The following is a 13,928-nucleotide window of genomic DNA, read 5'->3' as shown; positions in this document are numbered from 1 at the left end:
CAAGTTTTATGAAAACATGCAGGTGCAATGTGCATGATGTTATGAGATGAGATGCATGACATGAACAAAATGCAAAACAAAAGACAAAAACCCAACCACGAAGGAAAAATCATATCGCATCTCTGGAAAAGGCAAGAGTTGGAGTTACGAATATGGAAAGTTGCATCCGGGGCGTTACAGGATAACCTGTTCGGGAGCAGGAAGCCTATGCTTGACATCAGTAGCCAAATACCCAGCCCCCCTGAGCTTCGCAATATCCTCCTCTGTGACAGAGGAAGCCATCCATTGACCTTGATGGTCGGATCCGGACATGATTGAAGATCTGGGGTGCTTAGACTCGAGCTTTCGGTGTTGGAGCTCAAGGTGCGAGAGGTGCGAGCGTGGAAATGGAGGGATAGGCCTCGGCTCCTTCATAAAGGGGGAAGGATATCAAGCTTCCCCGAACATGGTCGTTTATGACTTGCCTAAAAACACGGGGTCATGCCAGCAGGCACAGTTGGATTACCCATACCCGTATTGATGAGAATATCGTAGTAAGGGGGACACGATCTCTTCTCTGACAGGACGTGCCAAGAAAACCGCCTCGTGGTGTGTGTGGTAGCAAGTTGTAAAATGGGTTCGAATAAAAACTGGACCGTGGCATGATGTCACTTTTCGAAGAATTGTCAGTAGATTGGATTCGTGGATTATTATTATTCTCTCTACGGTGATATATGGAATGTTATCTTGCAAAGCCGGACATGGTCCTTGTGTTCGGAATCTATCTTGGAGTATTCGGAGATGGAACCTGCCTCGCAATGCCGAAGACAATCTACGCGCTGGACTCATCGTCATTGAAGCCTGGTTCAGGAGCTACTGAGGGAGTCCTGGATAAGGGGGTATCCGGACAGCCGGACTATGTACTTTGGCCGGACTGTTGGACTATGAAGATACAAGACAGAAGACTTCATCCCGTGTCCGGAAGGGACTCTCCTTGGCGTGGAAGGTAAGCTTGGCGATTCATATGTAGATCTCCTTCTCTGTAAACCGACCCTGTGAAACCCTGGCCCCCTCCGGTGTCTATACAAACCGGAGGGTTTAGTCTGTAGGACATATCAACAATCATACCATAGGCTAGCTTCTAGGGTTTAGCCTCTCTGATCTCGTGGTTGATCAATTCTTGTAATACTCATATCATCAAGATCAATCAAGCAGGAAGTAGGGTATTACCTCCATCGGGAGGGCCCGAGCCTGGGTAAACATCGTGTCCCCAGCCTCCTGTTACCATTAGCCTTAGACGCACAGTTCGGGACCCCCTACCTGAGATCCGCCGGTTTTGACACCGACACCGGCCTAGGAGCCGGCATTGTCCTCACCTCTCTGAAAGGCGACAAGTTGAAGTACACGCTGCAGATCCACTTCACCGCCTCCAACAACATAGCCGAGTACGAGGCGCTCATGTTTGGTATCCGATTGGCTAAGGAGATCGGCATCCGCCGTATCCTATGCTAAGGCGTTTCAGACTTGGTGGTCCAGCAGTCATCCGGCAACTGGCCACCAAGGACGCCAACATGGCGAGCTACCGCTTCCTCGTCCAGCAGATGAGCGGGCACTTTGATGGGTCCGAGTTCCTCCACGTGCCTTGAGCTGACAACGATGTAACAGACGCCCTTGCTCGCATTGGCTCCACCCGGCAGGCCATACCAGTCGGCGCCTCCCTCGAGCGCCTGCGCAAGCCATCTATCAAGCCCTCAGCGGAGTCCGAGTCCATATTCGTGGCGACTTACCCCACAATAGTTGGATCCGGCTTGGGGACTTTAGTAGTCGGCCCGGGGACTTCATCAGTCGGCCCGGGGACTTCATCAGTCGGCCCGGGGACTTCAGCAGGCAGCCCGGGGACTGCAGCACTGGCACCCGACCCACATATTCCAGTAAGCGACCTGGGGGCTGCTGCAGTCAGCCCGGGAACTTCATCAACAACATCAGGCGCGGCCGGCTCCATCCTGCCGCCTCCCAGGCCGGCCACCCTAGTACTAGTTGCCGTCTTCATAGTGGTGGAAGCACCGTCTTGGGCATAGCCCATCCGCGACTATCTGGTGAGCCGCGTGCTACTAGCCAACGAAGTCTTGATTCGATAGATCAAACGCCAGGCAGGAGCCTACACCATTGTCAACGGTGATCTCACGACGCGCAGCATGACTGGCATTTTCCAGCGCTACCTGGAGCCAGAGAAGGACATGGAGATCCTAAGAGACATTCACCAGCGCGAGTGTGGCCACCATGCCGGTTCCAGAGCTCTTGTAGCAAAAGCCTTCCGCCATGGTATCTTCTGGCCGACTGCTTTGGGCGACGCTAAAGAGTTGGTCCAGAAGTGCAAGGGGTGCCAGAAGTTCAGCACAAAGCAGCAGCAGCCGGCCTCTGTCCTCAATACCATCCCCATCACTTGGTCGTTTGCCGTGTGGGGCTTGGACATGGTGGGCCTGTTCAAAACAGCATGTGGCAGCATGACCCACCTACTGGTCGCCATGGACAAGTTTACCAAGTGGATCGAGGCCAAGCCAATCAAGAAGCTGAACGGTCCGACAGCCATCATGTTCATCGCCGACATCACTGTGTGATACGGCGTCCCCAATAGCATCATCACTGACAACGGCACCAACTTCACGAAAGGCGCCTTGGCCCGCTTCTGCCCAAACCAGGGCATCCGACTGGACCTAGCGTCCATTTCCCACCTGCAATCAAAAAGCTAGGTGGAGCGAGCAAACGGCCTCATCTTGTCCGACATCAAGCCCTGACTAGTCGAACCGCTGGAGCACTCGGCCGACTGCTGGATCAAGTAGCTGCCGACCTTTCCTTTGGAGCCTTCGGACCACGTCCAACAGATCAACCAGCTTCACGCCCTTCTTCCTCGTGTACGGGGCCGAGGCTATCATCCCAACGGATATCAAGTTCAACTCGCATCGTGTCACCATGTACATCGAGGCGGAAGCAAAGGAGGCACGAGAAGAAGGCATAGATCTGCTGGAAGAGGCCCGGCTGCTGGCGTGCAGCCGGTCCGTGATGTCTCGTAGAACTACGTCGGTATTTCCCCAAAGAGGAAGGGATGATGTAGTATAGAGACGGTAGGTATTCCCCTCAGAGATGATACCAAGGTTATCGAACCAGTAGGAGAACCTCCTCACACCACGTAAACATCACCTGCACACAAATAACAAATACTCGCAACCCGACGTGTTAAAGGGGTTGTTAATCCCTTCTGGGTATGGCACCTCAAGATAGGCAAATAACATGAGGTAGAAGTGGTAGAGAGGATAAATAGATCACGAAACAAATAAATTGCAGCAAGGTATTTTTGTATTTTTGGTTTAATAGATCTGAAAATAAATGCAAGAGAAAATATATTGCAAAGGCAAATATGATGAAAAGAGACCCGGGGGCCATAGGTTTCATGTAACACCCACGATGCGGCTATATCTCCCACATGTCGAAGCATGACTTAGAGGCATAACCAGATTGTGGTTTTGTCGCAAGAAGGGTCATCTTCACACAATCCCATGTAATGAACAAGAATGGGATAAAGAGTTGGCTTACAATCGCAACTTCACACAATGAACATATAATTCATACATCATTCAGAGCACATGCATAGTCCGACTACGGACAAAGCCAAAAGAAAAGAAGATAACCCAACTGCTAGATCCCCGACCATCCCAACTGGGCTCCACTACTGATCAACATGAAACGAAACATAGCAACGACCAAGATCTTTGTTGAGCTCCCATCTAAGCTTGGTTGCATCACCTGCACTGGTATCATCGGCACCCGCAACTGTTGTGATAGTATCTGGTGAGTCACGAGGACTCAGCACTCTCAAAACCCGCGAGATCAAGACTATTTAAGCTTATGGTTAGGAAGTGGTAATGTGGTGGACTTGCAGCAAGCACTAAGCATATATGGTGGCTAACATATGCAAATTAGAGCGAGAAGAGAAGCAACGGAATGGTTAAGAAGCTAGAAGTGATCAAGAAGTGATCCTGAAACTACATACACACAATCATAACACAAAGACCGTGTTCACTTTCCGGACTCCACCGAAAAGAGACCATCACGGCTACACACATGGTTGATGCGTTTTAATTAAGTCAAGTGTAAAGTTCTCTACAACCGGATATTAAGAAATTCCCATCTACCACATAACCGCGGGCACGGCTCTCGAAAGTTTATACCCTGCAGGGGTGTCCCAACTTAGCCCATGACAAGCTCTCACAGTCAATGAAGGATATTCCTTCTCCCAGGAAGAACTGATCAAACTCAGAATCCTGGTTACAAGACATTTCGACAATGGTAAAACAAGACGAGCAAAGCCGCCCGAATGTGCCGACAAATCCTGATAGGAGCTACACATATCTTGTTCTCAGGGCACACCGGATTGTCCAAACTTCTGGTAGGCCAGCCCAGAGTTGCCCCTGGTGGCCACTGGCGGCTGACAGGTTGGACCAACACTCACAATGAGCACTGGCCCGGGGGGGGGGGGTAAAAATAAGATGACCGTCGGGAGCGCGACTCCCAAGGTAAAAAAGCCTAGGTGAGGCAAATGTAAAACCAAGGTTGGGATTTGCTGGAGGAGTTTCATTCAAAGCAAAATGTCAAGGGGGCTCCATAAATCACCCAACCACGTAAGGAATGCAAAATCAAGGAACATAACACCGGTATGACGGAAACTAGGGCGGCAGGAGTGGAACAAAACACCAGGCATAAGGCCAAGCATTCCACCCTTTACCAAGTATATATATGCATTAATTAAAATACGAGATATTGTGATATCCCAACATAATCATGTTCCAACATGGAGCAATCTTCAACTTCACCTGCAACTAACAATGCTATAAGAGGGGCTGAGCAAAAGCGGTAACATAGCCAAATAACGGTTTGCTAGGAAGGTGGGTTAGAGGTTTGACATGGCAATATGGGAGGCATGGTAAACAAGTGATAGGTAGCCAGCATAGGGATAGAACGAAGCAACTAGCAAGTAAAGATAGAAGTGATATCGAGGGTAATGGTCATCTTGCATGAGATACCGCAAGGAAGAAGAACGAGTCCATGAAGAAGACAAATGGACATAGTCAAACGAATCCTCACAACCGCAACATAACCGAAACTATCAAGGAGAAGCGCAACCTCAAAGAAGCAAACATCAAGGTAAACACACAAGAATAATCATGGCATGATGCACAATAAAGTATGATGCATGTCCGGTTTAATGAGGCACGGCATGGCAAAGTGCAACAAACAATACTATAAGTTAAGTAGAGTTCAATATGCAACGAGTTGCATATCGACGAAACACCACATCCGTTTATTTAGTTCGCTCTCATTTAGGTACAACAATATTAAATGTTGTTAAACATGGCAAGAAGTGAATCATAAGTAAACTAACTATTTAGCCAAGTTTAAATGAGGCCGGAACAACAAACCACAATTCCGGAAAATCCCCACATGTCATTTAACAATTTAAAGCAACCACAAATTTGAAGCATTTAAATGTTGTTATCAGGATGCGGATGACATATACAAGTTATATGCAATTTTATGACAATGTTGACATGAGCATGTTATGAAGTATTTGGTCACCATGGCGGAACAAAAGGGGTGCCACGGCAACGAATCCGAAAATGATGCCACGGCAACATATCGGTTCCGGTAGCCCATGGAGATACCGGTGCAAAAGGACGTGTGACGTGAGCGATCCATGTAAGGATGGTGGGGTGATCCCGGTAACCGGGTTCCCACGGGTCGACGGCATGGCAAACAAGGAGGGACGTGCAATGACAACTCAGACACGGTGCAAACATAGGGTGCATCTCACACACACATGCATTCGGTCCACGGGTGATCATCTCATTGGTTATACCTTTGAAGCGTGACTTTATGGGGTAGATCGAGTTCGATGCAGTGTAGGGGAAGTAGAATTTCTCGCGACGGTAGTGGAAGTAGTGGTTCATGTTTCGTAGATGTTCGGGGTCACGACGAGGAACTTGACGTCCACGGAGTCTTCGAGGGTCGACGGTAGTGGTACACACATTGTCGGGGTACTTGTCGGTCCGGTCTTGGCGACAGTAGTTGTACACAGGTCATAGAGGAGCTTGATGCATACGAGGTCTTCGGGTTCGTAGTTGTACTTAGCGTTCGGAGTCCGGGTCCTGCCGATGGTGTACTTGGTGCTTGAGGTTCCAATCCAGGGGTGCATGCATCCATGGTAACATTGCATGTTGCGTAGAGGCGACAACTTGGGCGGTGCTGGGCATCGGGATCAGGAGCGTGCTCACTCGGGAATGGATCTGGTCGCGGTCAATGCGTGAGGCGCGCGTGCAGGCGGATCGAGCAGGCAGCAACGCTGCTCATCCTCCTCGGTCGAGGCCGAGGCGAAACGGGGCAGAGGAGCTTGGCGGATGCAATCAGCAGCACATGGCTGGCAGAGGCGACGCGGGTTGAAGGAGAGGAAACATCAGCGTGATGCAGGGGCTTGGCCAGGCGGGTTCCGCACGGGAAGGACGGAGTCAAGGAGCATCGGCAAGCGGGACTTGGCGAAGGGTGGCGCGACAACGGACTTGGCGCTGTCGAGGATGACAACCTCAGGTTAGGGGAAACTCGGGCGCAGAGAAGGTACTGCTCGTCGTCCTCCCACTCGAAGCACAGGAGGCGAAGGCACGGGTCTGTGGTGCTCCGGCGGGAGGGTCTTGAGGCGCAGGGGTGGCAAGCTTGAGCAAATTCGACGAGGATGGGGCACCGGAGAATGGACGGCGACGGCTTGGTGAGACTTGGGGACGAGCTCTCGGTGACGAGGCGTGATGCAGGTGTAACACCCACAATGCTGCTATATCTCCCACGTGTCGAAGCACGACTTAGAGGCATAACCGCATTGTGGTTTTGTCGCAAGAAGGGTCATCTTCACACAATCCCATGTAATGAACAAGACTGGGGAAAAGAGTTGGCTTACAATCGCCACTTCACACAATGAACATAAATAAATCATACATCATTCAGAGTACACACATATAGTTCGACTACGGACTAACTAAAAGAAAAGAAGATAACCCAACTGCTAGATCCCCGATCGTCCCAACTGGGCTCCACTACTGATCAAAATGAAACGAAACATAGCAACGAGCAAGATCTTCATTGAGCTCCCATCCGAGCTCGGTTGCATCACCTGCACTGGTATCATCGGCAACCGCAACTGTTGTGATAGTATCTGGTGATTCGCGAGGACTCAGCAATCTCAAAACCCGCGAGATCAAGACTATTTAAGCTTATGGGTAGGAAGTGGTAATGAGGTGGAGTTGCAGCAAGCACTAAGCAATATGGTCGCCAACATACGCAAATAAGAGCGAGAAGAGAAGCAACGGAACGGTCGTGAAGCTAGAAGTGATCAAGAAGTGATCCTGAACTCCTACTTAAGTCAAACATAACCCAAAACCGTGTTCAATTCCCGGAAATCCGCCGAAAAGAGACCATCACGGCTACACACGCGGTTGATGCGTTTTAAATCAGATCTGGTGTCAAGTTATCTACAACCGGACATTAACAAATTCCCATCTGCCACATAACCGCGGGCACGGCTTTCGAAAGTTTCAACCCTGCAGGGGTGTCCCAACTTAGCCCATCATAAGCTCTCACGGTCAACGAAGGATATTCCTTCTCCCAGGAAGACCCGATCAGACTCGGAATCCCAGTTTACAAGACATTTCGACAATGGTAAAACAAGACCAGCAAGACCACCCGCTGTGCCGATAAATCCCGATAGGAGCTGCACATATCTCGTTCTCAGGGCACACCGGATAAGCTAAGCATACATGTACCAACGTAATCCAAGTTGCCAGGGAATGGTCCCGCACAGTGCTCTAGTTTGGACCAACACTCGGAGGAGCACTGGCCCGGGGGGTAAAATAAAGATGACCCTTGAGTCTGCAGAACCCAAGGGAAAAAGGCTTAGGTGGCAAATGTTAAAACCAATGTTGGGCCTTGCTGGAGGAGTTTTATTCAAAGCGAACTGTCAAGGGGGTCCCATAAATCACCCAACCGTGTAAGGAACACAAAATCAAGGAACATAACACCGGTATGACAGAGACTAGGGCGGCAAGAGTGGAACAAAACACCAGGCATAAGGCCGAGTCTTCCACCCTTTACCAAATATATAGATGCATTAATTAAATAAGAGATATTGTGATATCCCAACATAATCCTGTCCATCATGGAGCAATCTTCAACTTCACCTGCAACTAACAACGCTATAAGAGGGGCTGAGCAAAAGCGGGTAACATAGCCAAACAACGGTTTGCTCGGAAGGGTGAAAAGGTTAGAGGCTGACATGGCAATATGGGAGGCACGGTAAACAAGTGATAGGTTGCGCAGCATGGCGATAGAATGAAGCAACTAGCAAGCAAAGATAGAAGTGATATCGAGGGTAATGGTCATCTTGCCTGAGATCCCGCAAGGAAGAAGAACGAGTCCATGAAGAAGACAAACAGACGTAGTCGAATGAATCCTCACAACTCCGGAACGAAACCGAAGCTAACGAGAGAGGCAAACCGGAAAGAAGCAAACAACATGGTAAACACACAAGCATAAACATGTCATGATGCACAAACAAGTATGATGCATGTCCGGTTTAATGAGGCATGGCATGGCAATATGCACAAACAACACTACAAGTTAAGTGGAGCTCAATATGCAATGAGTTGCATATTGACGAAACACCACATTAATTATTTAGTTCTCTCTCGTTTAGGAACACAACAGTATTAAATGTTATTAAACATGGCAAGAGGTGAAGCATGAGCAAACCACCTATTTAGGCAAGTTCAAATGAGGCCGGAAACAACAAATAACAATTCCGGAAAATCCCCATATGACATTTAGCAATTAAATGCAAACACAATTTTAAACATTTTAAATGTTGTTATCATGATGCGGATGACATATACAAGTTTTATGCAATTTTTATGAAAACGTTAACATGAGCATGATACGAGGCATTTGTCGCCATGGCGAAAGGAAAAAGGTGCCACGGCGGTGAAACGGAAATGGTGCCACGGCAACATTCCGGTCCCGGTAACTCATGGAGGTACCGGTCCAAAAGGAAGTGTGACGTGAGCGAGTCATGCAAGATGGTGGGTTGCTCCCGGTAACCGGGTTCCCATGGGTCGAACGCATGGCAAACAAGAAGGAATGCGCAAGCGACAATTCAGGCACAGTGCAAACACAAACATCTCATACAACAAAGCATTCATTCACGGGCGTCGTCTCGGTGTTATACGTTCGAAGCGTGCATTTCGGAGCGGGTCGAGTTCGACGAAGGAAGTAGTCGTTCACGGGTCGTCGTTGGAAGTAGTTGTTCACGTGGGACGGTAGTGGAAGTAGTCGTTCTCGTGACGGTAGTGGAAGTAGTGGTACACGACGGCGGCGGTAGTTGTTCAGGGTCTTGGCGGGTCGTCGTGTAGCCGTACATGTTCGTCGTGGTACACGGTTCGTAGACGTTCGAGTCATCGGTAGAGGAAGTAGTTGTACACGGCCGTAGTGGAAGTAGTCGTACACAATCCGTAGATGTTCGGCGTCGCCGGTAGTTGTAGACAGTCGTTGTTGGACTTGATGGATCCGAGGGCTCCGGGCATCGTGGTACTTGGCGAAAACCACGAAGAGGATACTTGACGGGTCCGGTCTTGGAGAAATCCAGAACAACACCAAAGGCCTCGGTTGATAGCGTTCAAAAGGACACGATGAACTGGTCACCTCCGACGGTGGCAGGTTTCGTAGATGGGGTGCTCGCAGGAGTGGTAGATGCATGGGGCAAGGGCAGCACGAGGGAAGGCAGCGACGCAGGCGAGGAGCCGCCCCAGCGGCGGAGCTCCATGGGAGGCGTAGCCATGCGCGGCTGCTAGAGCTCCTCAAGCAGAGAAGAAGCCGGCAGGGCAGGAGGCGCGGCGAGGTCGCGAGGCCGAGGTAGGGGCTCGTCAGCGACGAACTTGGTGAAGCAGAGGCAGGGCAGGGGGCTTGGACAGCGATGCAGGACCTGACAACATCTTGGCACGGGCGCCAGGCCAGGGCCTCGGAGTTGGCCGGAGAGGACGGCTCGTGCAGCGAGACGACGCGAGGTCGTAGGGGACGGAGGACGGAGGAGCTTGGCGGCGAGGACGTCGCTCCTGATGGTTGCCGGCGTGCGATAAGGAGACGCGGGAGGCAACGGGGTCCAGCGGGTCGCTCCAGCGATCGGCCCGCTCGGTCGGGTCACAGCGGCGAGGGGCGAAGTGGCCGGCATGGCAGGGAGCCACTCGAGGCGGAGGAAGGCAATGATGCACGGTGGTGGAGCGGAGCAGCAGCTTGTACGGCGTGGTGGTGAAGCGGCAGAGGGAGGCGATGGCGAGGCGGGAAGAAGGAAGGGCGAGGTGGAGGCCAGCAAGCGAGGAGATCGAGCAGGAGGGATGGCGGCGCTGCGGGAAGGAGATGGGGATCGAGCGAGGAGGACGGGGATCGATCAGGAGAGAGCTAGGGTTAAGGGGGGCATAGCTGGGCCTTGGGCCATGGAGAAGCTTGCCTGTGGATGGGCCTAGATGGCCTGTTGGGTCGCACTCTCTCCCTTCTCTTATTTTCCTTAGCAGAAAATTATTAGAGAGAAGAAAAAGGAGAGAGGGTTCGGGAAAGAATTTGCGCATGGGGATAATTTTCCCGGACTCACAAAAATGAGTTTGATCCAAGAAAATAGGAATGCCCAATATTGCAAGATTTAAATTCAAATTCATTTGATTTAAATTCAAATGATTTGAATGGGAAGTGAGGGTTGGGAAGGTCCAAAAATGTTCGGATTTTTGGTGGAGCTCCGGAAAATGATGAAAGAAATTATGGGCAAGGTTGGAGACCAAGAATTGAGATAACAACGACATGGGTTATTTTGCAAGTGGGTTATGGTTAATTGCAAATCAATGGAACATTTAAATATAGCTCCCTAATATTGGAAGATATGTTATAAAGAGAAGTCGCCCTTCCCTCGATTTAAATGGATCGAAGATCCATACAATTTATTTTAGAAGAGTTATAAAATTAATGATATGATGGCATGATGACATGATGCAATGCAAGAGATGACATGAAGAATCCAACAAACAAATACATCGCACGACGAAACTCGGAATAGCTGGAAGTCTTCTGGAGCGTTGGTCTCGGGGCGTTACAACACTCCACCACTACAACAGGATCTCGTCCCGAGATCTAGGATGGCACCGGAGAAAAAACGGAAGAGGAAGAGAAGAGGTAAAGCTAAGTTGCTTCTTCGACAAAAGAGTGAAACCAAAGAACCTTGAGAAGTTGAAAAGTTGAAAGAAAGAACACAACGAAGTTGAACACAATTGAGAGCAGTGTTGTAGAAAATAGAAACAAGGAACACCATGTGAACCTTGGAGGTTGCAAAGCTATGAATGACGAGTACAATGGACAAGAAGGAATTGGAACCACTCCGGTTGAAACGAGATAAACAAGGAACAAGGAAGAATAAATTCGGACAGCACTCCGGTTGAAAAGAGATGCAAGACTTGATAATATGAAAAGAACTTAGCAGAGAACATAACACTCCGGTTAAATGGATAAGCAAGAAAATAACATGAACTAGACAAAATGACGTGATGGGTGAAGAGCACAACATCACAATGCCTCCTGAAGAAATGAAAAATGGAATGGAATGAACGGAGGAAAACTTGATCTTGAAAGAGCACGCCAACAGGAATTGCTAGAACGGAGTTGTTGGATTATCAACAACGAAAGGATAAGCTTCTTGTGGGCTTATGGAAAACTTCTCGAAATTGAGGCGAAATTCTGCCACTATGGGAACAAATAATATCATTGATAACACCAACGAGATGAAAAACTCCTTCCACCAAGATGATAGAGAGATAACTTGGATCATTGATAAGCACCACAAATAGCAACATTCCTTAGGGAAGGTTGTAGGTGGAATATAACCCAAGATAACTCCAACGAAGAGATTGATGGATTTAAAATACCTCATTCTTGACAACATGTGAATCGCGAAACGTGAATGGAAATTATCAAGAATGATATAACACCACCTCAAAAGATAAGGTAGAAAGAACTGCACTTCAAAATGCAAGAAGAAGAATACTTGAACTCCACAAAATAAAACATGTGCTGAGCACCATGATTATTTTAGAGTGTAGCTTGGCGGGTCATAACTTCGAGAGGAATCTTGAAGAACAATTGAAGAATGAAAAGAATCCTTGACGAACCACCATGTAGAGCCTCCATGAAGAACTTCGGTAATAAAAGGATGATAGAAAGAAAGGGAAGTTGGAAAACACAAGGTGAAGCCTTGCGATGATTTAGAAGGAGCTTCGCGACGATATAACCGAGAAAACTTGGAACTCCAGAAAAGGAAAAGATGAAACACTAGAGCCGAGAATTACTTCATCATGAACAATATCCGGAAGAAAAGAATTGAATCACCTAGAGGAAATAAGAATAAGATTTATTGTATGCTTATCCTTCATCAAATTAAATTGATGACAAGCAACGGATTTGGCATACTACTTATTCTCGTAGAAATAATTAAGAGAGATATAGCGTAAACTTGAGAAGGTATAGATGGAACCACCGGTGGGACTTGGAAACAACGAATGAATAGATACAATAACAACGGAAGAGGAATGTTGAAAGAACCACCGTAAGAAAAGAAATGATAGCAAAACACTGGGAAGAGTTTGAAAAAAAACGAAGATACTTGAGAAATTTAGATACATGAGAACGAAGGGGTCATGAACTAATTATATGATATTTGAACGATGCACCGGTAAGATTTGGAGAACGATATCTACACGCTGAGAATGAAGAATTATGACATGATGGCCTTCGGAGGAAAGAAACGGAAACAACTCATGAAATGCTCCGGATGGTAAGAAAAGAATTGCCACAATCAAAAACAATTATGAGGATGGCATAAAGCTAGAACCATGAATCTTCAAGAGAATGGACAAGATTTAAGAGAAATCCTTCTTCGGTCTTCAAAATCCGAGAATGACAACGAGAACACCACCATGTATTATTGAGATGCTCCGGGAGAATGAAAAAACAAGGAAGTTGAGCCAACAATGAAAAATAATTTGAAATCGATCTTGGAAAACATCTGACTGATGAAATTCATTCTTACGTCAAACTTCGAAAATAATTTGGGAATAGCTCCAGGAAAGTTAGAAGAGTCAGGTAAGATCCTGGAAAAAAAACTGTGGGTTATGGGCCTACTCAAAAGGAAACACCGTTGAACGATTGATTGAAAAGGGGGAGATTGCACCGGTTGAATTAAGTGGCTTGAATGAGATAACAACCTCAAAATAACTTGAATGGATTGAGAATGGAAACACGAATTTTCTGAGATATCTTGAGCACTTCTGATATGAACTGGGCAAGGTGAATGAATAAGAGAGCCTTGGATAAGAAATTCACATGGGGAAGATATGTGAACCAAAAGGAAGAGATATGATCAACATCAAAACTTGAAATTAATCCACCGGAAAAGAAAAGAGACGAAGAATAATGAACTTGAAGCTCCGTTAGTATCTTCTTGAGAATCACCGGATAAGAACATTGAAAGAAATGAATGAAGAGACTTCTCACAGATAAAAGGATACATGATTAAGAAATCTGAGTCCTTGAAGAAAAAGGGTGGGAGGGCGGGAGAACAAAGAAAACTTGGGATGAACGAAACAAACACCATTGAGAAAACTTAGAATTGATCTTGCGGATGGGGAGAATGATGGGATCATCTCGAAGAGAAGCGCACCGGTTGGAAAAGAATTCACATGACAATCTCGATGATCAAGAAGGATTAGTATTCACGTAGCAATATGAGAACAATATTTAGGAAAGGTATGGATTCGACATTTGACTTC

This window comes from Triticum dicoccoides, chromosome 1B (genome assembly GCF_002162155.2).
Source record: "Triticum dicoccoides isolate Atlit2015 ecotype Zavitan chromosome 1B, WEW_v2.0, whole genome shotgun sequence".
NCBI lineage: Eukaryota > Viridiplantae > Streptophyta > Magnoliopsida > Poales > Poaceae > Triticum > Triticum dicoccoides.
The sequence above is the reverse complement of the archived record's forward strand: the minus strand, read 5'-3'. Positions refer to the sequence as shown.